The sequence below is a fragment of the Anas platyrhynchos genome, chromosome 10, assembly GCF_047663525.1.
Source record: "Anas platyrhynchos isolate ZD024472 breed Pekin duck chromosome 10, IASCAAS_PekinDuck_T2T, whole genome shotgun sequence".
Lineage (NCBI taxonomy): Eukaryota > Metazoa > Chordata > Aves > Anseriformes > Anatidae > Anas > Anas platyrhynchos.
Genome location: NC_092596.1, coordinates 9,549,073 through 9,574,830, shown reverse-complemented (window position 1 = coordinate 9,574,830; position 25,758 = coordinate 9,549,073). Strand labels below are relative to the sequence as shown.

The following is a 25,758-nucleotide window of genomic DNA, read 5'->3' as shown; positions in this document are numbered from 1 at the left end:
CCTCCTCCTAAACCAGCCCCTTCATCCTGTGCCTCAGGGGCTGCCTCCTGCTCACCTTGCTGCTCCAAGCCAGAGTCTGCAGGAGCCCCTGAAGTGTACAAGCATTATTTGTTTACCTGCATTTCTCTGCTGGGAGCACTTCACTGCGAAATGGTCCTGCTACCATGGGACAAGGTAGGATACTTGTTAGGTAGGCACAGCTCTGCTCAATGTGTACTTGACCTTTTCAGCAGGGGAAACAGAGCAAGGTCAAAAGGAGCACCTGGAAGAAAACAGCTTTAACAGTGAACATCCAGTCCCACGAGCACTTTCACCTTTAGAGTGTACTCAGGAGAACGTAAAAGCAACCAGAGTGAAAGAGCAAAGAGAATGACTGAGGAGCTCCTTGAGGAGGCTTTAGAGGACAGCAGACAGCCCTTGACTGCTTCTCTTTGATTAAGGGCTAATTTCAGAACTAGTCACTTACCCAAGATGCAAGCAAGAGCATTTTTGCCAGTACCAACTACTGAACTACTTCCATGGAAGCACACAACATCTCTGCTGTAATTTCAAGAAACAAAACTGAGACCCAATAATACTTTCCAGGCATCATCTGGACAGCCAGCAGAAGGCTCAGAAGATGCAGTCCGGTCCTTGGGAGGGCAGAGGACTCCAGCAGGATGGTTCAGTAGTAGGTTCTAGCTGAAAGCTCCTAGCAGCTCTGGAAAGTTATCAGGAAAAGTGAACTCTCACACAAGCTGTTAACCACAATTGCTTTCTCAGCCTGTCACTCTTCAGACACCAGCAAGAGGAAGAAAGCCCCAAATTAAAACTGCTCCGAGTAGTGCTGAGAGCCCCCAGCCAGGTTGCTCAGGCCCTAGGTGTGATTCATCACATTAAACCTACAAGCACTGGTATCATGCTCCAAATCCCTTCAGCTCCCCCAGGGCCCCTGTGAAAACAGCTGTGCTCAGGCAGAACCACCTCGGGCTCAGATCTAACACCTGATTTCCTTTAATGAGCAAGGAGAAGGTTTTCATCTCCCTCGCTAGATAGGTCAGCTGTCCACAGCGATTGTGATGGTGACAATGCCCAAGTTATACAAGGATCCTTCCTTATACAGGGATCCTTCCCCATCCCCTTCTAATTTTCCTTCCGATTTGGGGCAGGTCAGGCCCTTGCACGCAGCAGCATTACACTGCGGGCACATTTTTAAACACGACATAGCGTGCGGGTTCCTAATGTACAGCTAGAAATGGAGCACACGTGACTGCAAAGCTGCAGTTCGTAATTCCTGCGATGTTTCAGGGTGAGCAGAGCTTAATACGGTTGTAACACAATTGCCCAATTATAAGTTTGCCTGATTCTTGGCCTTGCAGATGCATTTCATGTGACACAGCCAAGTCAAGCAGACACGCCATCAAAAGCAGTAGCAGAGGGGTATATATATCAGACATCCTGACATGGATTATAAACATTAAAAATCTCAGCTTATCACAGATGTTGGAAGAGAGCAAAGATGGAGGAAGTACCAAACAGAAGCAGTGCTTGTGCCCTGAATAAGATGTGGCACTGCAGTTAATTCTTTTTTAGAACAAATGCATTAAACATTTATTACGCCAAATGTTGGTTTAAAACAATCATTAAAATCCGTTTTCTCTCTGTCCACTGGAGATCAGTTCTTCATTTAAAGTTGATGAAGCTTCCCTAATTCCAACCTCATTATTTCCATGGGCACGTAACAGGAGCCATTATATTTTAGATTCATGTAGTAATGTTGCCCAATTTATTTCTCATACTTTGCAGCTTCTGTTGCAAACCTCTGTACTGAACATGAACACTTCATTCAAAAATAAGTCTCCTAAGGACCATCTTCTGGAAATACATGTGCAAGGGGAAAAAGTCAGCTTAGAGTAATACACACAGATTGACTATTTAAACAGTCTGAAGAAAAAGAAAAGAGCAGAAATTATCTGTCTCAGAAATAACCATTTACCATGGTGTTTACGTACTTTATTATTTGCTAGGCTATTTGTTCCCTTCCTAGCTGAAAACAAGGATGTGGACCCAAGTGCTTCCCTTACCTGTGTTAGCCTCCAGCATAACCTCAAAGGAGCTGGAGGCTGTTCTACCTCTTGCTGGTGTCTGGAGGACCATTCTCGGCACCCCTGGTGCTGGCTGGGCTTTACAAAAGACAAGCACAGGCAGGCTCAAGAACTCGTCTCTGCTCTTGCCCAGCACGGTACTGACTCGGCTTCTGATCTGCTGCTGAGGCCAGCCATCGGTGGATGAATGGCCTCTGACACCTTCTACATCAGGGGAAAGCAGGGATCACATCTTAGTTAATAATGAGTGCTGAAAAGGGCAACTGAAACCTTTAGTTTTAAAATACTTTAATTTACAGTAATTAACATGCAGATTTTGTCAGATCAGGACTAAGAAAATTGCTGCCATCTACTGCTGGAAAGAAATATGTGAATACTGAAAGCCTCTTCCAAAAACTAGCAGTAAACTGCAATTAACTTAAGGGACTTTATTTCAAGTGCAAGGCAAGCTCTGGGGAGGGAGGTCGTCACACCCAAGAAAGAGCAATGTGACCTTGCAACCTGCTGGTCAGAGTATCAGGCTGGGCAGATAAAGCTCTTCCTCCTCTGTGAGCAAACATTTCTTGTTCACAGAGGAAGAGAAACAACAAGGCTAGGAGGCATCTTTTACCCTCTGCACTGTGCAGAGCTGTACTTAAAATACATCCCCACGTGCCTGAACAACCAAGCTGTGACATTTACACACACTTTATCAAAGGAATAATTGCTTAAACATTGAGAAAATCCTTTATTTTGGATTCCCCAATTCCTTAAAGCTCCTGAGGTATTTCTCCCTCTCCTATGAGTTCGGTTTTACTCACTGATAACTCCAAGGAGCTGGAGCAGATGAGGCAGTCTCCCCACCATCACTGCTGTTTTGGGGCTAGTTAATCCAGTAAAGATGCTGCAGTGTCACGGATTCACAGATTTGGTTTTCAGCAGAAACTCTACACTAGTAGGTATTCCTCCTGAGAAAGGAGAAAACAAATTGTACAAAGGGAAGGCATGAAAGTCTGCAATACATCTGTATTAATTCAAACCTCTGGGGGCAGAGCAACAGTCTGCAAAGTGGAATTTCCACATCCTCTTCCCAGCCCCTGCACCCATCAGGTGTCCTTGTGATTCCCTTGGGCAGGGTGACTCCAGGACCCATACTGATGTTTTGCACTAACATCATATTCTCCCTCCAAAGCATCTGCTTTAGGGACAGAGAGATACATTTTTTACATAGTGAGATCCATGCAGCAGGTCCAGACCATTTAAATGGGCCATCATTTTCTTTGTGCTTTTCCAGGGAATCACTCAACCAGCTGATGTATCACTTGATCAAGTTTTGCCTTGGGTGAGCTCCACTGGATTTAACATTTACCTGATTTCCTCACACCATTCTTTCTCCACGGTGAAGCAGCACAGCAGTGCTTTAACTTCCCTCTGCAGCAACTACTGCCGTCACCGAGCACCACACCTGAACGCTTGGCTCATACAAAGCATCTTTAAAAACAGTTTTCACAAAGTCTCCAAGTCTTGGTCCTACAGAAAATAAAATAAACAAAAAAAACAATGTTAGACGCACTCAGACCAGCTCCACAGCAGTCTTCTCAAAGCGACCACTGCCAGTTAGCTCCATCACTGGGGCAGGGATGCCACCATCCCTCTGCACGGTGACACCACTGGTAGTTCACAAGGAGGGGACAGCCTGACAGAAAGGAATGAGATCAGATTGGACCTGACTGAACTACAAAACGTTTTTCATTTCCTTTTACTTGTCAGAATTCTTGGACACAAAGCAACTGGGAAGCAGCACTTAGACCTCTGCCTAGACCTCAGTGCAGCAGTAATTAGGAGGGTGAAAAGCAGTAATTTCCTTGAGTAGCTCTCTGTTTCTCCTGTACACACATCATGCACAGCACGTTGATTCATCAGCAATTAAAGCCTACTCTTTAATCTACAACCCTTTCATTATAGAGCTGATAGTCTAAAGTATCTGAAATGCCCCAAGTTGTCTCCCCATTCCCCACCCACCCCCACTGGCAAAAAAGGTTTGAAGAAGAAGAAAAAAGAAGCCTTCTCACATACATATCCTCAAGTTGAGGCTGACAAGCTCTTCTGGGCTCCTCTCCTCCCAGCTCCCGCGAGTGGCAGTGCCTGGCACAAGGCAACGGGCCAAGCAGCAGTTCGTGCTTATAGACAGAGACAGGTAATAATTTCCCTCCCAAAAGTACCGTGTTTACACAGAGGCACCAAGCACAAACAGCCACTGCACCACCTGCCGCTTCCTCCAGGCCCTCCTAAGCGCTGAGGCTTGGAGCTGAGCGTTGCAGCACCATCCAGCTGCAGCTGGGGACAGAAATAAGGAAGGTTTCTGATTTGGCCAGGTCTGCCTTTCTGCCTTTCCCCACCACAGACCCTGCAGCAGGCAAAGCTTCCCCCAGGTAACGTGCCTGGGACGATTCAACACAAGACGAACGATGCCAGGAGAAAGCCCACCCAGCCCAGCCCCACAAAGGGCTCCGGCAGCAACGTGCCCCCCGCAGCGAGTCCATCTGCCCCTACCTGCACACCCGTGCTCCCAGCACTGCGGGCACTGCTCGGCAGTAGCTGAGCAGGGAGGGATCTGGCCCTCTAAATGCAGATTGAAGCACGTGTTTAACAGCTTTTCTGAAGCGAGATGCTGATGCATTTAAGGAGAGAAAAAGAGCATTTTTTATTTTCTATTATCCTGACAGAAGCAGGTGCCTGAATAATGCTTTCCCAGTAGGAGGAAACTATAGAAGGCTTTTTTTTTTTTTCCATCCTAGGAAAACAGTCAACAGCCTTTCAGTAACACAGAAATCAGCCCAACAGAAGCGATTGTGTCAGGTTACCCTACAAGGAGCATTTCAGCTGTATTATCCAGAGAGGAACATCTGTACAATATCTGCCTGCCAGGAAAAAGTCTCTACTGCATTTTCCCAAAAGGAACTTTTTTTTTACAACCTTTTGCTGACAGAGAAGTAGTAATTATCCACATAGGAGCATACCATTAGAGTTCCCTTGACAAAGATTTATTTATTTATATGTATCTGCCCTGGAAGAAAAAACAGAATGAATGAAGTGCTGGTAGATCTCTTTGCTAATAGAGCTGCAAAGGGGATAAAAGAAGTCACAGTGCAAACAGAGCCCCTGAAAGGACAGCTATCACAGCAAAGCAAACACGAGGGCACAAGAGGGACACTGCCAGGCACTTGGCAGACCCAGCCAAGGATGTATGTGCTGCATATCGACCCACTGATAGTGTGTGCCTGTGACTGCCTCACGTTTAGCCATGCTGGGCCTCCTTTGCCAGCCAGGATCCTTGTGGGAGAGCACAAAGGCTAGAGGAAAGGAACAAGAGAGAGCCTTGCAAAGTTATCTTCCTAACCCTGCCATGGCATTCTTCCCACTAATCTCCCTTTCAAGTGATCTTAGGAAGCTGACAGAGAGAGGACACATGGTGCCAGAAACTACACAAAGAAACCCAGCTTAACATGCTCATTAGACTGAAAAGAGGAAGATGTTGCAGCTAATCACAAAGCTACCACCATGGTAAGAAGAAAAGAAATGCTGATTTTTAAAATGCTTTTTCATTTTCTTGTCTTGAATTGTCATACAAGCCACACTATGGGAATCGAGACCTCTAGTCCCATAGCTCTTTTATAAAACAACAGCGTTAGTGTTGGAGGTTCCCGTTAGAGCACAACTCCTCATCTGGTCAGCAGCTTCCCCATGTATGGCTGCTTCTCCTGTTGGATGTACTTACTGGTCAGTGACTGGTTAGGTAGGAGAGTAATTTTTACCATTATTGTGTCTTCATGGGCCTCATATGAAAGGATTAAAGCCAGCTACTGCCAAGGCCTGAAGCAGAGAAGCCAGCATAGGAAGGTCTCTCCGTGTACAGAGGTGCCAGACATTGTCTTCCTGCCTGTGTAATGTGCTATCTTGTCTGTGCTTTCATTCTCTGTACTCTGAGAGATAATTCACTCACACTTCATTGGTTTAAACGAAGTGATCAATATCTCTCTGGTTCTGGTGTTGGAGAGCAGAACAGGACATCTGCAACTCCAGTGAGTGAGGACTGCTGGTATGCAGCCCTGAGCCCTGATTCTGGCACCTTTACTGAGCGCTGCCTTGCTCAGGACACCATCCCCTGATGGGAGTGTTTCCTAAATAAGGGCTGTAGAATCAGGCTCAAAATTTCCATACAAACACGATCGTAGCACTCGGCAGAATAACATCTTATGGCTCCACTGGGTTATTTATATCTTTGATTCCTGCTAACATTCTTGTCAAATGAGTATAGATTTATTATTTTAATTATCTCAAGCTTGTAGAGATTTGAACATCTGTTATAGGTATTCAATAAGTATTAGAACAGCAATCAATTTTCCCTTAAGCAGGGGAGTGATTCATGGTGCTCTGGGAGTAGATAAACTCGCTATAGTTGATACCAGAAAGATACTTTGAAAGAAAGCAGGAGGCCCTTTTAATTAGCTTCTAATTAATTCTGTTTAGGAAGTCTAGATGAAACATAACATTTAGGAACACTAAAAGTCATTTAATTACAGGATTTGGTGCGTTATCCTCAGATCTCTCATTGCCAAGGTAGCGGTGTTCTCTGTGCTGTTTCCCAGCAGGACAGTGTTTATGGATTATCTATACAGCTTTGTTCAACATCCTTTGTCCCACACGGCTTTCAGGCTTGTATAATAGATTTATCAGTTAGCAGTGATGGACCATCGGAAGAATTCAGCCCGGAGCTTTGCTTGATGCCATTTGAATCCCCCCTGGGCTCTATTTAATGCCAGTAAAAATCAAAAAGGAGGAGACTTCCAGGTTTGCCTTGGCACACAGGGCACCATTAAAGCAGCACGCCTGGTGGAGAGCACAGACAGCTCCTGGAATACCAGCCTCTGTCTTTCATCTGTCCTGAGGTGGATTACAGAACAAATGAACATCTCTAGAGTTACAGACATGCCCGTGCACACCTACGGGGCTCTGTGCTCTGAGTAACTTCTCTCACGTCGGGACAGGACAGCAGGGCTTCAGAGCAGCACAGCGCAGGAGGATAGCTGGGGGGCAGGTCTCTGCCCGGACCTACATTCCCCCTTAGCTCAGCCACCTGCCCTAGGAGCTGCTCAGCTCGGGGCAGCCCAGGTGCACACACTCCCACGGCATCTTGAACATTTCCCTGGTCCCAGCTATCCCCCACAGCACTATTTCCACAGACCTGTCCCAAACGCAGTGTGCAACAAATCTCTACGAAGAAACCCGCTGCGCTGCACGCTGCCAGCACAGCAAAGATACGGTTAAACAGACGGAGGCACGTTATAAGATGTTCCTCTTACAATATTTTGAGCCACTGCCCTGGAAAGGAAAAAGAATAGGTCTTTGAAGGTAGCAGGGCTTCGTTTCATGCAGAACAATGAAGTGGCACAACAATAATAGATGCTTACCCATTCTCCCCCAGCATGTCCTTGAAGATTTTTAAAAGATTAAAGAAGTGGAAGTTGAGCAAGTTCAAAAAGTGAAGAATGCATTAAAGACTGAAAGGATAATAATGGTCCTTTTTACCAAGTTTTGTATGAGAAAGAGTCCTGCCTCGGTATGAAATCTAAAGAGAGAGAGAGAGAGAGAGAGAAAATCCTGCAATCATTACAATAAAACCTTGTCCTTATGGAATGGTACATGGGAAAATTAAGTTTTAAATTTGGGAAATAAAGGAATTTCTTCTAATTGCCCTAGATTTCAATTCCATCAGACCAAAGACATGAGTGACCTAACATACAGAGGAAACGAATGGTTCTTTTACACCAGTCCTTGATGTTGCCTACCTGGAGGAGGCAGCACCTCAGCACAGCAGTTTTACCTCTGCAGAGCCAAATCTGACTCCAGGCTCCAAAAAATTGAAACCCATGTTTGTATCTGCCAGCTGAGGAGCTAACAAAAAGATAGTCATTATTTCACTTACTGTGGGCAGACTCAAATGATTTTTCATGAGATTTATGCTAGGAAGGAGGAGAAACTTGCAGATAAGCATACATCCTATGGAAAGGAGGCAGCAGGAAAATGAAAAACAGAGCTGTTTATGGGAGAAACGGATGAATGGAGCATTGAGGCTCATCAAGTTAATGAGACAGAGCCAGATGCTAGAAAGAGAAGGGTTTTACTAGGTTGTTTGAAAGATGCAGTGAGCAAAAATAAATACCATAGATCTGATTGTTGCCCTCCAACAGAAACCAGACAGCTTTTAGCTCAAATTATGCCCAAAGGCAGCAGTAGGAATATCGTTCTCTCCTGTACAATAGATTTAATCGGTTCCTAAATCTCAAAGTCAACCCCTCATGCACTCACCAGACAAAGCCAATATTTCTAGGAATGAAAACACAGATGCAAAAACAAAGGGCAGCTACCCATCTTAATAAATCCCCCATCAGCTCCAAGAAATCTTTGGCTAAGTATTGAACAGATGCAAATTAAAACAGAGGATTTGTCAATTCATATAAATTTAAAACTGGATGTAAAACCCAAATCTGTTCATTGCATGGTTACTGATACAATGGAAGGCCTTTTTAAGTGCCAGATTCAAATTCCCACCAAATCAGTGACAATCCCATGGGTCTCCGAGACCTTGGATGAAACCAGCAGTACTACAGTACTCAGAGAAGGGTGAAGAAAAATCTTGTTGCCTACCATTCTTGAGATACAATCCATAGCTGTAGCTAGAACTTTGTTGCTTGTGTCAAATTTTCCTTAGGTTTTCCAAATAAGCAGATTGCTAGAATTTGTCCTGGAAGAAAAAGTATAGCTCTGAGGAAAAAAAATATAAAACAAAAGACACATTTTCAGTGCTGGCAGCAAGAGAGAGAACCAAAATTTCAATTTCTTGTCAATTCCACTGTTATTTTTTCGGATAATGTGTGATGGTCTGGGCACAGGAGCACAGAACCTTCATTTTTAAAAACTGCTGAGCTTGCAGGACCAGCAGTTTTAAAAAATATTACTGGACTGAACAAATGTAACAGTGCTCATTGAGGAAAAAAAAAAAAAAAAGTGGGAACAGTGGTATCATTTTTATATTGCCTTTAAAAAAAAAGATGAAAAGAGGGTGATCAGGAGGCAATGAGCATGGATTCACCAAGCATGGCTTAACCAATCTGGTAGCATTCTCTGATGGAATGACTGGCTGTAGATGATGGGAGAGCAGTGGATGTTGCCTACGTTGGTTTCAGCAAAGCTTTGAGGGCTGACCTGCTGAAGAGCAGCCCTATGGAGAAGGATCTGGGAGCCCTGGTGGACAAGAAGTTAACCACGAGCCAGCAACGTGCCCTTGTGGCCAAGCAGGCCAATGGGACCCTTGGCTGCACTTGGAGGAGTGCTGCCAGCAGGTCGAGGGAGGGGATCCTGCCCCTCTGCTCAGCCCTGGGGAGGCCACACCTGGAGCAGTGTGCCCAGTTCTGGGACCCCAGAGGTCCCTTCCACCCTCAACCACTCCGTGACTCTGGAACTGCACACAGTTATTTTCTTTTTGACTTTTTTTTCAACCAAAACGAATTCTTCCAATTCAGGATCATAACATTTAGCGAAAAAAAAAGAATCCAAAATTACTACAGGCAAAAAACAAATTTTATACTTAGCTGTCCGTGTTATAGCAATTTCCATAGTAATTATGTTATGCACATCATCTAACACCTTGTCTAGAGTGAATTCTCTACTTCATTTTAGTACCACCACAGAAACATATATTTAAGAAGTTATAAGAAGAAAAGAATTGCCTTGGGGAGTCACACTTGCTACCGTGTTCTAAATTCTAAAACAATACTTCTAAGAAAACGGATTTTGTTTTTATGAGCAACATAAATTAATTGAGAACAGGAAACAAAATATGACCTTTTTTTATTAGTCTCACTTCCTAAGAAGAAGCATGCACTGCTTGTGCCCTCTGTCTGCCAGCACCTAGGAATTACTGAACTTGCTGACCAGTTTGATTTAAATTCAGCAAAAAGTGAGATGTTCAAAAGTTATTAAGTTCCTACAAGTTTGGCAAGAGTGAATGCACATAGGACATGGAGTCTTACTAAGGCAAACAAAGAAGCTAGGAAAGCACTGCAAACTTAACTTAAAAAGAGAAGATAATACATTTAGGGAAGATAAATTCCTCTTCCTATCCTATGCAGATCTCTATCATCCAACGTAATTCAGATAAGACAACAGTCAACCCTACAAAAAAATTGTTTCCTAGAGTCATCTTGGCACCTGGTAAAGAATACAGAGAATGCAGGCTAACAATGGTTCATGCTCTCAAGTTGATAAGCTATGGCAATGATTTATTTCATACACTGCCATCAGCCTTTGTCTTTCCCTGTACGCAGGCTAAATATGTGTGGCTTCCACTTTGCTTTTTGGTGGTGTGTTCTTGAATTAACCATCATTGGTTAATCGGTTTTGGACATCAATTCTAAACAGCAATGCCCATGTGGGATGTGAAGAAGGATCCTGATGGTTTCCACAACAGCTGACTTTCGTTGGTGCCTCCCAAAGACCTGCTTGCAGTGTGACGGGGCTTTCAGTGGAGAAACCTTTCCCTGTTCTGCTTAACGAATGGGGCACTGAATCAACTAAGTTGTACTGAAATGCAAGCTAATTGGTAATGAATTAACTTTGTGATTTCTGATTTTGTGTAGCAACTCTTAATTTCAATGCCCTTTCACAGTTTTGTGAACACTTTCTCCAATTCTGGGCAAAATATCCTCAAGTAAAGTAAAAAAAGTGTAGCCTTGTGAGGAAACAAAGCTACTCAAAGGGCACAAAGACCTGAGTCCCCCTCACTACACGCTGTTAAAGCAGCTATTTTATGTTATCAAGCCATACTTTGATCCATTCCATACAGAACCATGCAGCCTCCTGACATTTAAATTATTAGCAGGAAGGACCTAAGGTGACATAACGCTCAGTCCTGCATTTTTAACAGATTTCCAGATCTTCCCATGATCTTAGAAGGTACTGAAGCTGCATAACGAATGCAAGATCAGGGAGCACTGGCTTAGTCTTTGGGATCTCAAATCACACTGTTCACAAGTAAATCTGAGCCTGCATGTCAGTGCCATGGGCTCAGTCTTTTGGCATGTGATAAAAGCATCCCTGGACTATTTCTGCTGATCACTTATTTGTTTTCCCAAGTCCTCTTTGCCTTCAATCTCTTCTCTCTGAAAGAGAAAAGATAAAGCATGACTCTAAAGACTGGTGAGAAAGAATCACAGCTGTGAATCGCAAACAAAAAACATTTCCACTATGCACACAATGCATCTATATGCCGTGGTCATTCTATGTTCCTGCCTTTTGCCCTAAAAACAGGAAAAATAACAGAAAACGGATTAGCAACCAAGATGTTTGTCTGAAATGTGGACACCCAATCCAAGTCCCTCATGGCAGGGACTCAGGCCTGAACCCGCCACCTTCCAGCCACATGTCACAAGTTTACTGACAGTTCACAGATGGACGTAGCTCTCTTGCAGAATCATACAGTGGCTTCAATAATCTTCCCCAAAAAGTGGCCGTAAAACATCTTAACACCCTTGCATATAAGCAAAGCAGGCCAACAAACCCAGAACGTGGTACCTGATGGCCTCCTGCATTCCTAAACTCCTTCCACTGGAAGCAGGGATGGGATCGATTGCTTTGTCACAACCCGTTGGAATATCAGAGTTGGACTCATTCCCAAGCCAACATAACTCCAAATGACAAAATTGTAGTTCTTCAGCATCAGACACCATTACTGAAGCTAAGAAATCTGTCAATAAGAAGCAAAGCCCCAGTGTGCCTGGTGCTGTTCAGATACAGGGGACAGCATCTGCTGAGGGAAGTCAAAAATCACAACAGATAAAACAGACAAGAGCCACAAGGAGAAACAACAGCGTGGGGTAAGTGACATCCTTTGAGCTGCAGCAGAGAAAGTGGCTGCAGAACCCAGGTGCCCTGGATCGCAGCCCCATGCTTACAGCACCACATCGCTATGCCAGGCACACAGATGCTGCACTTTTAAGCCTATCAGTCTTCATGTCAGGTGTTACCTCAACTAACACGAAGTAAAGCTGCTATGGTAATTTCTCCCAAATTCCTCTACGTTTCTTGGCCTTGCCAGTCTCATTAGGAAGCAACCCACGAGTGCTGGTCCAATGGGACTCTTCTGCTTGCTCCTCTTCTTAGGGTTTTTGCTTCATCTTATTTCACTGCATGTAAACAAACCTCACCAAATTACAAGTAAATATAAAAATACATGCACGTAGCACTGCCTTGGAGGGTGTTACACCTCCCAGCCTTGGCCTATCCACCAAGGATTGCGCTAGATAATTTAATTTAGTTCCAAACAGTCCTCGCAGCAAAACATGACTTTGAAAAATCAGCCAGCACACTGTTGTCAGGAAGCTTACCTTAAGTAAATTCTACTATCAGGCTGCTTCCACAAGTCTTTGACAGCCAGCTGTGCGTTAGAGGAAGGCAGCAGCTAGAGAAAATGGCTAAAATCGGAGAGGGAGGATAAGAGGAAAAACAGCAGGAAAAAAGAGATCACAGCTGAACATCCTACTTAGTTATAGGAGGTCTATAAACACTTTTAGATGCTCTCTGAAAGAACAGGTCACTGGGAGGTTAGGGAGAGGAGGGAAACCCGAGGAAAGATCAGAAAGAACGTGAAGGAGGGCTGTAATTTCTCCTAGAAAAGGAGCTCCAAATTCGATGGAGCTCCCAGGGCCAACACTACCCCCAGCAGAACTTTTCTCCTTTCCCATGGAGAACAGACAGGTTTGCAAAAGCTCCACAACCTTCAAAAATCATCTCATAATAAGGCACAACGCCTGCTGCACAGCCAAGAAAGCAAGAGTTAAGGTTGCCACAGTAACCTCCTTCTGAGATGTGACAGTAGGATTTTTCACCAGAGCCTGAAAGAGAAAGGGACCCAAATAACACAGACAAAAAGCAACAGGAACCAAGTGCCTCACACCTCACAGCTTTCCTTGAGGGAGGAATCCAATTAGCCATGCAGTTCTTCAGTACTTGAGGGTCTTTGGAAAAGCCACGAGTATCTTCTGAGCAGACGTAAGACACACCAAAGGCTTGGCTTCTTCCTCTCTTCACAGGCCGTGCATGGCTGACCCTTTAAATGGGATATTTATGAAGGACAGCAACTCATTCCATCCCTCTTGCTCTATAAATTCACTACACAATAAAAATAAACAGAAATCCAATCTAAATAACTCCTCTTCCCACACCCTTATTGCTTCCCTCTCACTCTTCTCTCAATCCTTTATGTTTTACGGACCCATTTCTCATGCACAAATGGGTGTGAGGCTGGCAAAGTGTGACTGGGATAGAAACACGCTCAGTTTCACCACGGGAGCCCCCAGCCTTCAGGAAGCCCTCAGAGACTGCACAAAGTTATTGAGGCCAACCTTTAAGCAAATTCAAAGACACATTTTCTGACAAAATACCATCACCATGCTTCACTACACAGAGACCCAACCGTGCGTCCCCCAGACCTCGCCATGCACAAGAGGGCTGGCAACAAACGAGAGCTTACGCTGAGGTCCCGCACATCCACACAGGCACCAGCACTTGAAGAAGCATTTCTGTTTTGGTATTCTAACAAATGTTCTTCCCCTAAAGAGCAGGAAAGACACATGGTGAGGAACTGGTGTAGAGCATATGGTGCTGAAATAGCAAGCTGATAAGCCTTTAACAGCTTTTGACAGTGGTAAAAGATCAATTATTGCACCATAAATATTAAAAAGTTCTTCCAGCCTTTTGTTGGAATGAAATGTATATATAAACATCAGTGGTTCCTCTTAATAGCAGCAAATTTCCCTCGGAATCTGAAAGTCATACAGCCCCTCAAAGTTAAATTAAACGCTCAATTGCTGTGTGTTTACATCTCCAGCTGCTAAAGAACAGGCCTGGCACTTGCAGCACAAATTCCTGAGGCCGCTGAGACTGCAGGCAATCTAAAACCAGCCCTCGACCCTCTGCTAAAACTAAAAGGGAAAATGGAACTGTCATTTTCTTTCCCTGCAATTACAAAGGTTTACAGCAAAAATAACCAAAGATGACTCTGGAGAGGATCAGGTAAGAGTGGCTGATCTCCCAGAATGACCACTGTGCCAGCTGAGATGCATAACCACGATGGGTTCTATCCTCTCACTTTCTTCATCCACGAGGTTTCTGCCTTGGGGGGTAGCAGGCACGTACAGCCACACACAAACACTCTTACTGGCCTTGATTTTAATTATAGAGCAAATTGGCAGCTCCCAACAGTTCTCTGTAGAAAGTCACTGAGGTTAAACAATTATAATAGATGATTGCTACTAAGTTTGATACTATACACGATATTTTTATGACAATTTAATGACAGAACCACAAATAATGACCCTAGGGTCCAGTTCAAAGAAGCACTAAATGAAAATTGACACTGAGCTGTAGATCTTGGATATGGATCCAAAGCTAAAATGTTCTGCAATTGTTCATTCAGATCCTCTGTTGTTACTTACGGGTAACATACTCCAGTAGCACCTCAACTTCTTGCTTTGGAAAGCTTCCCGCCTGGGCATCTGGGCATGCTCCTAGCTTTAAACGAGTGCCTGTCTCTGCTGGCTGCTGTAGGTAGGCTGTTAAAAACATTGGGCATTATTTGTATCAGTGGGATTCTATGGTGATGGAGTGGTGGTCAGGGCTCATTTGTGCTCCAATGGATAGACACTCGCTTGCAGTGTGAACAGACTCTCGAAACCAATGGAGAGAGGGTAAAAGACTGCAAAAGGTAATGAACTCATGACTCCCACTGCACTGCTGAAAAGCAGAGAGTAGTGTCCTTGCTCCCAGGCCAGTGTATCATCTGCCAAGCCAAATTACCACTTTACTTCTTACACATTCCAAAACCAGCCCATATTTGATTCCATATGACCCAGATTCCCAACATTTCCTGGGGCATGGCCCAGCATACACACAGCAAGACCACCTCGTGCACAGGTATTGTTTGGGTGGGACATTTCCATCCATATTAGTGCTCTGTATATAGCCATGAAAATGCTGTAGGCCAATTAGAAATACTGTATTAATAAAGAAAAAAGTGTAGGTCAAACCCAGCTTAGCACGGTGCTTAATTTCACATCAATATATACGATGTCACCTGTGTTACTGACCCGTACCTCTCCCATGTGGGAATCCTGTATCCTCTCCTGACCGTTCTAGCTGGAAAGACACACCTTGGCTTCACGCCTTGTCCCCTTTCCATTTTCCATCCATACCTCCCTACTTTACATTAACTGAATTTCTTCATCCTACCTCATTTTCTGGCACACTCCAGGTGCAGTGCTGAGGGTGGTGGCCATTCCCAATCACCCTGATTGTCTTATCCCCTGCTTCAAACAAATAAGTTCACTTTCTCCTTTTCCACATCCCATTTTGAGTACAAATCATTGGATAGCACAAGCACAATAACTGTTATGGACTTTTGCATCTTATCACTTAATGAGAGCTTTGTCCATCAGTACTGAGTATTCTCCCTTTCTGTCTTAGCAATCGTACTTCCCTTAGCTGGAATTGCCACCCTGAAGTTGGATCCATCTGCTGCTCCTAAGCATCCTCAGCTCTGCAGCCTTCTGTTCGTACCCTCATGTCAGGCTGAGCCAAGGTTCAGATCTGTCCTAGCACTCTGCAATGACAGCAATATGTAGTATTTCTGAATATCTTCAGCTAAACCTGCTAAGAAAATTAGCCTGCATGGAAAAGTCAGAGCACAAACGGTTAAAGACAAGACCACAGTAATTGGTAGCAGGTGAGGTAAGTTAAACAAAAAAGGATTTTTTAACGCAAAGTTAAAGATCATAGCAATGCCCTTGGGAAGACAATGGCATGAAAAAGCAGAACATACATCTTCCTTCCACATCCAAGACTTGTAAGCTACACTATGTGTGTTAAATGACCCTTCCATTGCACAAGACACAGCAAGCACACCAGAGGGAACCCCAGCAGACTGACAGGGAGGTCATCAGAAGACAGTAAGATCAACGTGCTCCAACCTTCCCCATGAAGGAACTACTCACAGCTGGTTAGGTTCAGACATGGGAAGCATGGTTCTAGCTACCTGTCAGAAAACCTGTCAGCAGCAAGTGTGGCGTGTTGTAAAAGAAGCTTTCCACTTAGTTATCAAAGCAAGACATTGAATGTCACACCGGAGGAAGAAGAGAGGAGAAATCCCCTAATGCATCCAGAACAAAGAGAGAAGCAGCAGCAGCAAACATGGCTCTTGGTATCTGTGAGGCTGCTTGGGGACACACCTGGCTGGCCTTAAGTCTATCAGAGACTCTTGAGATGAATTCTCATTTCTTCAAAACCAGGCGTTTTTTCAGCCCTCTCCAACATTTACATAATTTAACAAAAAAGTTCATGCTTGCTTAACTCTGGATAATTTATTTCAACAGTTTGGCTCTGCCTCAATCCTAGGGATATTCTTTTGTTTGTGTGGGACTTTTAAAGAGGATTTTATGCTCAGAGTATATCCCAGATTGACAGCTCCAATAAATGAAGGCCCCAGTTGAGCAGGGTGCTGTGTCAGCTATGACAATGCGAGTGCCCTGCACCACCTCCCCTCTGTGTCCCAAGGTGAGCCACAACATCCAGCAGAGCAGCAGAGCACTGCTTCGCTCCTGGGAGCCAGGTCTCCAAAGCACGTGGCAGTCCCAAAGAAATCAAACGAAGACCAGTCACTGTGAGTCCGCATCTCAACCAGCAGACTTGTAAAACAGCAACTTTTATCCCCAAACCATCTCACAATTTTTGATGCAAATCAGACAGATCCTGTGTTGATTAATCACTTGGTATTAGCAACAATTAAGCCTTGACATAATTCAACTTCTTCCTTCACAGTTTAGCCAGTGTGGTGGGAAGGGAATACAACAGCTCACAGAGCAGGACAGAGTCAGGGCTCAGGGCTTACAAAACACTAAACTCCCAGCTTTAATGGAATACAGGAATTTACCAAACATCAAACTGAAAAGAGGAAGCAGATGATGACATGTTAGTCATGAATACATTTCAGTCTGCAGAATCCAACAGGTTTGATATGATGGGCCAAGGAGACAGATACATTTTAGTTCAAGAACATTACTTTATCTTTTCCCAACTTCATTGAGTTTTATACCCTAAAACCATCACTCTTATTTCATATCACTTCACACTGTTATAATTTTCTTTTATATTCACTTTCTTTACCATTTTTGATACTTTCTTCATTACAATATCTTCTGCACATCGTTTCATATATGCAGCTCACTCCTTATAAAACATGCTATAACCTGAGCCCCTCTGGTTTTGTAGTTGTTTTTATAGTTTTAAAGTGCCTGTTAGAAGATGTGCATTTCATCCATTAATTTCAATGTAAAGGAAAGGAAATAGGGAGCTCTAAATGAGCAAAATGCAAAGGCCTGGGAAGCTGACAGAAAGACCCAAGGAAATTCTTCAGAAGACAGGCAGACATGAGGAAAGAAAAGCCCTCTGATCATTCCCACTGTACCTATAGAAGCTAACTCCAAAATCTAAAGGAAAATGTGCACTTTGAAACTTATTTTAAAACTAGATCCATTTCCAATCCAACTTAGGAACAGAGAATTGCACTGCTGACCAAAAATGCCCGGTGGGCTGTGCTCTTTTAAAACAGCACTGCACAGCAGGAGGAGCAACTTCTCAGCCAGGTGAGCCATAAGAACAAGTGAAGGTCAATACCTTAAATCCCACCCAGAGAACTCTAGATGGCTCAGGGCTATTAGTGCTGCACCAGCCCAGTAACATTGCTGCCTGTGCAGGTACTAATCCAGGCTAGATGCTGGGGAATAGCTGGGACCTGGCTGCCAAGCATCAGTGCTCTGATCAGCAGAAGGCCAACAACAGCGCCTCAGGAGCCCCACCCCAGACAAGAGAAACAAAGTGGGGGGAGTTTTTGTTTGTTTGTTTGTTTTTTGTAGATTTGGGTGTCAGTTGTTTTATTTTGTTTAAACCTGACTGCAGTTAAAGTGTGTTCACTATGGTGCTTACTGCCGCAGCTGCCGCACCGCTACTGGCTCCAGTTTCTGGAACAAGGCAGGCTGCGGACTGAAAGCAGCCGCAGCATCTCCAGTGAATGAAAACACAAACGACAGCAAGGAGCACATCCCAAGGGCACGGCTGCAAACTCCTGCACAGATCGAGCAATGCCTGCTTAGCAAGAGCTGCAATAACTCTGCGCAGCAAACCATCACGTCCCATGGCAAATGTCCAGCGAGCACGGCAGGGCAGAGAAAGGTCTTGCTGTTTGTACTCCATCTCCCCACCGACCCAACTACATTGCAGGTTTATCTACATGGAGATCTAGCCAGCTAGCTCTTATACATCCTAACTTTGCACAGCGCCAGCCTCTGGCATTGGTTCAATCAAAGAGGAAACAGAGGTGAAACAATCGATCTTCTGGGGACTGGAAGCTGTCCTGTGCAGCTATGCAATTTCCTAGGAATCCTCAGTGCTGAAACTCAGTGTTGTTGGTTTTTGTTGCTAGAAAACACTACTTTGATCAAGACCTTTTATGTAACTTAATTGTAGTATAACTACTGGCTTCAGAATATTGGGGGAAAAAAGGACACATCCCCCTTTTTATTTGGAAAAATTAATTCTCCATTCTGTATCTCATTCAGTACTCCCAAAGTCATCACTTCCAGAATATGAGGCGACATACATTAAAAAATTTTCACTACTGAAATATCTGTATTTCAGACCTTAAATCACGACCAGTAATTTCTGTTTGAAATACCTTCTCAAGATCACGGCATCTCCTTCTAGGGAGAGACTGACACAATTAGTGATGCATTCACAGTGATGATTAGGAATGTGTCAGGCAACATCGCCTAACAAGTAACAAAATGAAAAATGAAAACAGAATTACGTGCAAAATAATATTTTATAACTCCCAGTTGTCAATTTTTATTTAGCGATGAGTTAATGCCTTTGGCATACAGTTCAGGACAGGAGTTGACAGTGCATAGTGGCAACTGGAAATGGGGAGCATGACTTAAGGCTAGCATTGGAATCATAGAATCATAGAATCATAGAATATCCTGAGTTGGAAGGGACCCTTAAGGATCATCAAGTCCAACTCTTGACACCGCACAGGTCTACCCAAAAGTTCAGACTAAGTGCACAGTCCAATCTCTTCTTAAATTCAGACAGGCTCGGTGCAGTGACCACTTCCCTGGGGAGCCTGTTCCAGTGTGCAACCACTCTCTCTGTGAAGAACCCCCTCCTGATGTCAAGCCTAAATTTCCCCTGCCTCAGCTTAACCCCGTTCCCGCGGGTCCTGTCACTGGTGTTAATGGAGAAAAGGTCTCCTGCCTCTCGACACCCCCTTACGAGGAAGTTGTAGACTGCAAATCCTTGAGAAACTTTGGAGAATTTAAGTCATCTCATCCTGCCATTATCCTCATGAACAGTTTCCCTGCTTTTTGTTGTTGGCAGCGAAGTCTCATTAAAGATTGAAGACTGTAATTTTTAGATTCCAAACCACCTGAACAACAGAATTAACAATGCATGAGCAGAAAGTAATCAAGCATCACTTTAAGATGTTTGCAGGGTGTTTGCTTTTTCCTTTTTTTGTGGTTGTTTTGTTTTTAAATAAGCTGTGCAAGCATGTCCAGGAAAGCAAGGAATTAGTATCTCTGCCTTGAACCAGCCAGGTGAGGTCAGGTGTCTGCTCAGACACTTCAGCCTCAGCTGCAGGGCCTTCCTTCCAGCTCCAGTTGCAGTATGTGCCAGGCTGCACATTTCAAGTGGGCACAAGTGGAGATGGTAATGCCACGCAAATCAGACGTTGCACGTCACCTAGCAATGCCAGGGCAACACCTACGGTAACGAAAGCAGAACTCTGTGTACAACAGTTACAACTTTAGACTTGAAGGAGTCTAAAATGGCAGTGGAAGCATCCAAAAAAAAAAACAACAATAAAAAGCAGAGAAGATAAATCTGAGACTGAGACAAGAAGGGGTTCCAGGGAACAAGGTCCACAGGAAAGAAAGTTTCCTGAAAACAGAGTACATTCAGAAGCTGCACAAATATTGAACCTGCAAAAGTTGTGCAATGTGGTAGACAGAAACCTGCAACTGTAGTGACCCAGGGTGTACACGCAGAGCATAATTCAGGAGACCAACACTCATTACCACAAAAAGGGGTCCTGAATGAGGAACGAGCAAGACCAGAGCCAGCAAAAGCAGCAACCTGCATAAACAAGGGGAGGAGAGGGAATGGGAGGAGACAGAGCAGGGTACCCTCAGCCACCAGTGGCATTGCCTTGGCACCTTGGAGCCTGTGGAGCAACAGCTCAGAGCATGTGGCACAGAACAAGCTCCAGGTCACCAGCCCCCTACTGCTCCTACCTGTTTCATGGCTGCTGTCGACAGTGGCAATGCTGAAAAAGAGGAATGTATTTTGCCCAGAAGCAGCGTGGGCCAAGGGAAATAAATTTAAAGTGACATATTTCAGCATTTCCAAAATGATGTTTTGCCAGGATATCCAGTTCACAAGAAGTGTCAAAATATTTGGTAGCAGCCTGATTCAAACTGACATGAAATGTAATTAAAAAAACAAGTTGTTTTACAACATGGAAAATCTGCCTTTTGGCCAGCTCTAACTGATAGCCCTGTGTCAGCTCAAAAAAAACAAAAAAACAACAACAAAAAAAAAACAACAACAAAAAAAAACTGGCATGTGTTTCTCTGTTCTTTTTTTTTCCCCTTTACTGCATTGCACAACTGTAAGAACAAGGGGGCAAATTGCCTGTTAGATCTCATCGGGCTGATAGGAACCTGTCTCCCATTTTCCATCAGCAGAATTAGCAGTCATTCAGCCCAGTTCTCTTCCACCACCATAGCAAAAAATGCAAAGGGCTCACATTTATTTTATAGTTTTACAGTAGCTAGGCTACCTTTAGAGATTTATGTCTTGCTTTTATGCTTTACAGCACTCCTTGAAACATTAGTAATATCATCTAGGCAGGAGCAATAAAACGCCAGGACCCTTTACCACATGCAACTCTGTCTGATACCAAATCAAGTTTCTCAAGTGAAATATAGATTCAAGAAAGAAGTGGCTTGAGAAGCGGAATCAAATTCATCTCAGTTATACTCGTGCCACCGATGTCAATACATTACATCCCCACTGGGCCAAACCAAGTGTTTCTTCTGCAAGATGCAAGTACCACTTTGGATCTGAAACGAGACTGACACAGGACTCTGCATCTATTTTTAATGTTACAGTTTTACACTTTAACTCTGAATCAGCCTTTTTTTTAAATAAGACTAATTTCTAACCTTTTTATTCAAAGCTATCTAGAAGAATATTTAATAAGACCCAAGGAAATGTGCACGGAGGAGGAATAACAGACTGATTGTAATCCTGCTATTAGTCAATGAAAAGATTCTAGACGAAAGACTGTAGATAACCTAATAGTCTTTTCAGTCTCTGTCTCAGACTCTCCAGACCTTGCGGGAGAGTTAAATATGAATTACAGCCACAGTCTGGTGATCACACTGATATTTATTTCCCAGACAACAAGTAAATAAACATTTACTTCAGCAGACTTTACTTCTGTGGATTTGAGCACCGAGTTGCACCAAGAAAGACCTTCTCCTCACAACGACTGAGACACTTGGTGTCACTCTGACAATAACAAGTGCACTTTATGTGAACATGCTTTGTAGCCTCTGATATGACATCAGATAAAAGGAAAATCCCTGAGTGCAATTGAGAATTAAATTCACAACATATCAAAGCAAACAAGAATGAAATCAAATTGCCATCAGGAAAATGATTTATATGAATGCCTAACGGAGAGAACTGAATCATTGCTCAGGGTGGTGGCTGAATGCCACAACGTCCACGCCAGTCTCCATCCTTCAGGATGGACCAGTAGCAAAATATTCACCATATTGTCCCTCTTGCAGATTTCTGCTGTTGCCAAGCAGCATTTTAAGGCTTTTCCCTGTTATACTGACCTTGTCAGCTGTCAGAGATCAGCCACCTCCTCCCAGTAGAGCTGTCCAAATGGACACACTGGTCACAGCACTTTGTGCTTAGCCCACACTGCTTCTTACTCTGTAGTGCTGCCCAGTTAACTCATTCTTGTAACACCCCTCATCACACTCAGAAGTTAAATTGTTCCCTCCTTAACTCACGAAAGCCCAGGGGGACCAGAAGCTCAGAACGCCTCCAGATAAATACATTTATTAAGGGATGCATCCCCATCATGCTGATCAAGGGATGAGCACCAGCAGCTGGTTGGTGACAGAGGGCCACGATGGCCTAGGTGGGCCCTGGTCTGCACAGCCAGACGTCACATCACACATGCAGCATGGCATGGATGCTTGGGGCAAGGACCAACCACACACACCACCCCCAAGAGACTCCACTTTAACCCAGGCACATCTGGAAGTGAGGTTGTGCCCGCTCTCTGAGCAGCCAAGAGTGGGAGATCGCGGTCAGAATTCATTGCTTTCTAGAGACAATCAGTGACAGTGATTTATGGCTTAATAGCAAATTCCCCACGAGTGCTTAATAATACAGATTAAATCCTAATAAATATGTTTCCCGCAGGTTTAAATGACTAACTACATGATCTATTAGACTTGTCTCATTATACACACAGTTTTTCTTGGTAAGCGTGGAAATTCCTAAAGAATTGGCAGCATCTGCACGCAGAGTATTAAACAAACCTATTTTTTACTGGAGGAATTTTGTACAAATTAATTCCAGCCTTGAATATAAAAATGCTAAACTCCATATTATCTGTGTATATCTATTAGAAATATTCAGAGCAAACACTTAAAATCATTAAGAAAACTAAGCTGTTAAATACTCTACAAACATTCTAACAAATCATGTCAGGCTGCAGTTTTATATTTCATTTTCTAGCTATTTTATCTGTTTCAGTTACATATTCACAGCACATATACTGTGTTATTCCTCCCAGCTCCTAATACCAATGTGTGTTGATCACCAAAGGAAAATTTTAACATACAGCTGCTTTTAGTTAGCATCTGTCAGGAACCCAAAAGATTAATGGATCTGGTGCTGAGCAGCAGGTCCAAACTTCACAAAAGCTCTGCTAATGTTTTGATCAGTCTGGAGCAAAAGGGTATTTAAGAGTCGCTCTGACAGCTAGAGGGAGGGAAATAATCACTTTGAATGAAAAATCCAAATTCGCTCAACTGGTAATGAAATTGCACTGAATATTGATTCAAGGCTCTAATAAGCTCAGAAGTTCAAAGCAAGCACTGGAAAGCAAATATTCCCTCCTCTTCTGTCAGACAAATCTGTAGTACTACCACAAGGTAGGATTTGACTTCCTTCTAAATATACAGGATTATAAAAGAAGTCTGAAAGCGGTCCTGCAATTTCTCTCTCTCTCCCCCCTGCCCTTTTTTTAAAGCTGACAAATTTAATATCAACTGAATTTTAGCCTACAGAGCAGCACGTTAAGGTGATTTACATCTAAATGAATAGGTTTCTGTCTCCCTTCGGTTTTCAGATATTATGCAATTGCCTTTTTTATTTTTTTTTTCCCTAAAACAGACTAATCTGAGATTAATGTTCAGCTAAAGCTCATCCTTCATTCCTCCCAACCATGCCAGAGACGTTAATGACAAGGTTAGGAGTCTGTTTTGCAGAGGATGTCAAACACCACAGCACCAGAGGAGAGTTACTCATCCACAGCAGAAGGGGACCTCTTCAGACTTTTGTCAATCACTTCCCAAACCGTCCTTCCTCAGGAGGACAGACCACACTACAAAAGGGAAGGAGGACAGGCTTTTTGTTGAGAGTGTGATGTAAGTAAGGAGCTGCTCATATGACACTGATCAGAGGATAGCTTCCAGTGGTTTGCTCTCTCTGCATTACCTGTGGAGCCTTGGTGGTGGCAGCCTGCCCCTCTGTCTGTTCAGGCAACTGCAATTTGTTGTGTACAGCCTCATATTCGGTCTGCTGGATAACACAAAAGGATCCTGAGCACTTAAAATTGTACTGAGCACCCAGCAGGGCCTGTGTTGCCAGTGGGGAAGTGCACAGGTCTGAGACTGTAATTTTGGCTGTGCTGTTGAGCAGGCAAAGTGCCTGTCCTGTTTGATACTTTCATTCTCTACCTCTGGAGTGGAACGAAGCCCATTGCAAACCACTGATGAAAATGTTAGGCATGGCCACGGAGGCTTCAGCTGCAGTTAATAGCAACACCAGCATCTCACAGACTGACTTCAGGCTACCTCAGCCTTCTGCAGCCTGTCCCCCTATCCCACGTGCCCTGGTCATCATACAGGTGGGACCTGATGCTGCTTTAGACCTTAGATCTGCTTCCTTTTTTTTTTTCTTTTTTTTTTTCCTTTTTTTTTTTTCTTTTTTTTTTTCCTTTTTTTTTTCTTTTTTCCAAATAAAATGTGTATTTCCAGCTCTCCCTTCCTGGAGCCCAATTATCCTTATCTTTTACCAACTCCAGCCACTCTCATCCTCTAGTGATGTGCAACTAACACCAGCCTCAACCTCCCCATCTTCTCCAGAAGGGAAGTACTTCTCTCTTCGTGCCACCCACAACCTCCCTGAAGAGCAGGGCACTTGCCCTCTTCTTTGAGACATGTCTCCATCCTAACTCAACACACACCTCCCTCATTTGGTGCTGTCTTAGCGTTCTGACCAACTGCTACTGAGAGTAGCATCCTCACCTCTGAAGTCTAAAACACCTTTCAGTGTCAGGAAGAGCCTAGAGCCAGGGTTTGAGGAGCACAATACCATTTTGTAAACCTCTTCGCATCAGTCAGGCCTCCAACCATTAGGTGTCAAATATATAAGAGCTGCAATGTGTGCCTCTAGCACCCTCGTTTCTTCCCACTCTCATGCTCTGTGATGCTGTCTGCATTTATCAGCCAACCAGCAAGTCAATGTCCCTGAAAAGATTAGCAGGTGATTAAAGTGTACGGCAAGACCTTCCCTGACCACATTGAATGTGTGCCTCAGAATGAAGCCTCAGAAATCACAACTCGGAATATATCAAATAATCGACAGGCACTTTAAAGCTTTTGCCCCCATACCTTCCTTAGCCCGGTGTAAAAGTTCTGTGTGCTAACAACTGCCTCATTATTCTCTCTAACAAAGGAGGGAAAAAAAAAAAAAAAAGATTTCAAAGAGAAAATAAGTTCTCTTGTTACAGCTCTGCCCAGCCTAGCCAGGTGTGACAAGGCCAGTATTTCAACAGATCATTGGAGCATTGCAGCATTGCTGACTGTTGTCAGAATGCTTTTTTCTTCACTGTGCCTCCCTTTCTCTCCCGTGATAAAAGGTCTGATTGTTTTCAAATGGCAAAATATTAAATCCTGAATCTTGATTCCTTTGGGAGACTCATTACTGTCGTCGTTAGATGGTCTTTGATCTTCAGAGAGAGAGAGAAGAGCAGAAAATATCTGGACTTATGTGCTTGTCATTAGAATATCATTTTTACATGCTACCAAAAAGAGGTCAGACTGGCTCTACTGTAGTCTTCAGCTGAAATTCAGAAAACAAAACCCCCACTAAGTGTGAAAAAATGACCCTACTTTGATTCTTTCAGGACTGAATACGTACACTAAAATGCACC

At 43.7% G+C, this 25,758-nt stretch overlaps 1 protein-coding gene across 3 annotated transcripts in view; it reads right to left on the bottom strand.

Annotated features, from left to right (window-relative positions):
* The window catches only part of IL1RAPL2 (interleukin 1 receptor accessory protein like 2), a 365,272-nt gene extending 351,533 nt beyond the window's left edge, over positions 1-13,739 (bottom strand). For all 3 annotated transcript variants that reach the window (XM_072042782.1, XM_072042783.1, XM_072042786.1), the window contains exons 1-5: positions 13,654-13,739; positions 13,078-13,230; positions 8,772-8,868; positions 2,885-3,593; positions 117-262 (exon numbers count right to left, since the gene is read on the bottom strand). The gene's annotated coding sequence lies outside the window, so the exon portion shown is untranslated. The remainder of the gene's footprint in view (positions 1-116; positions 263-2,884; positions 3,594-8,771; positions 8,869-13,077; positions 13,231-13,653) is intronic.
* Positions 13,740-25,758: the final 12,019 nt, after the last annotated feature.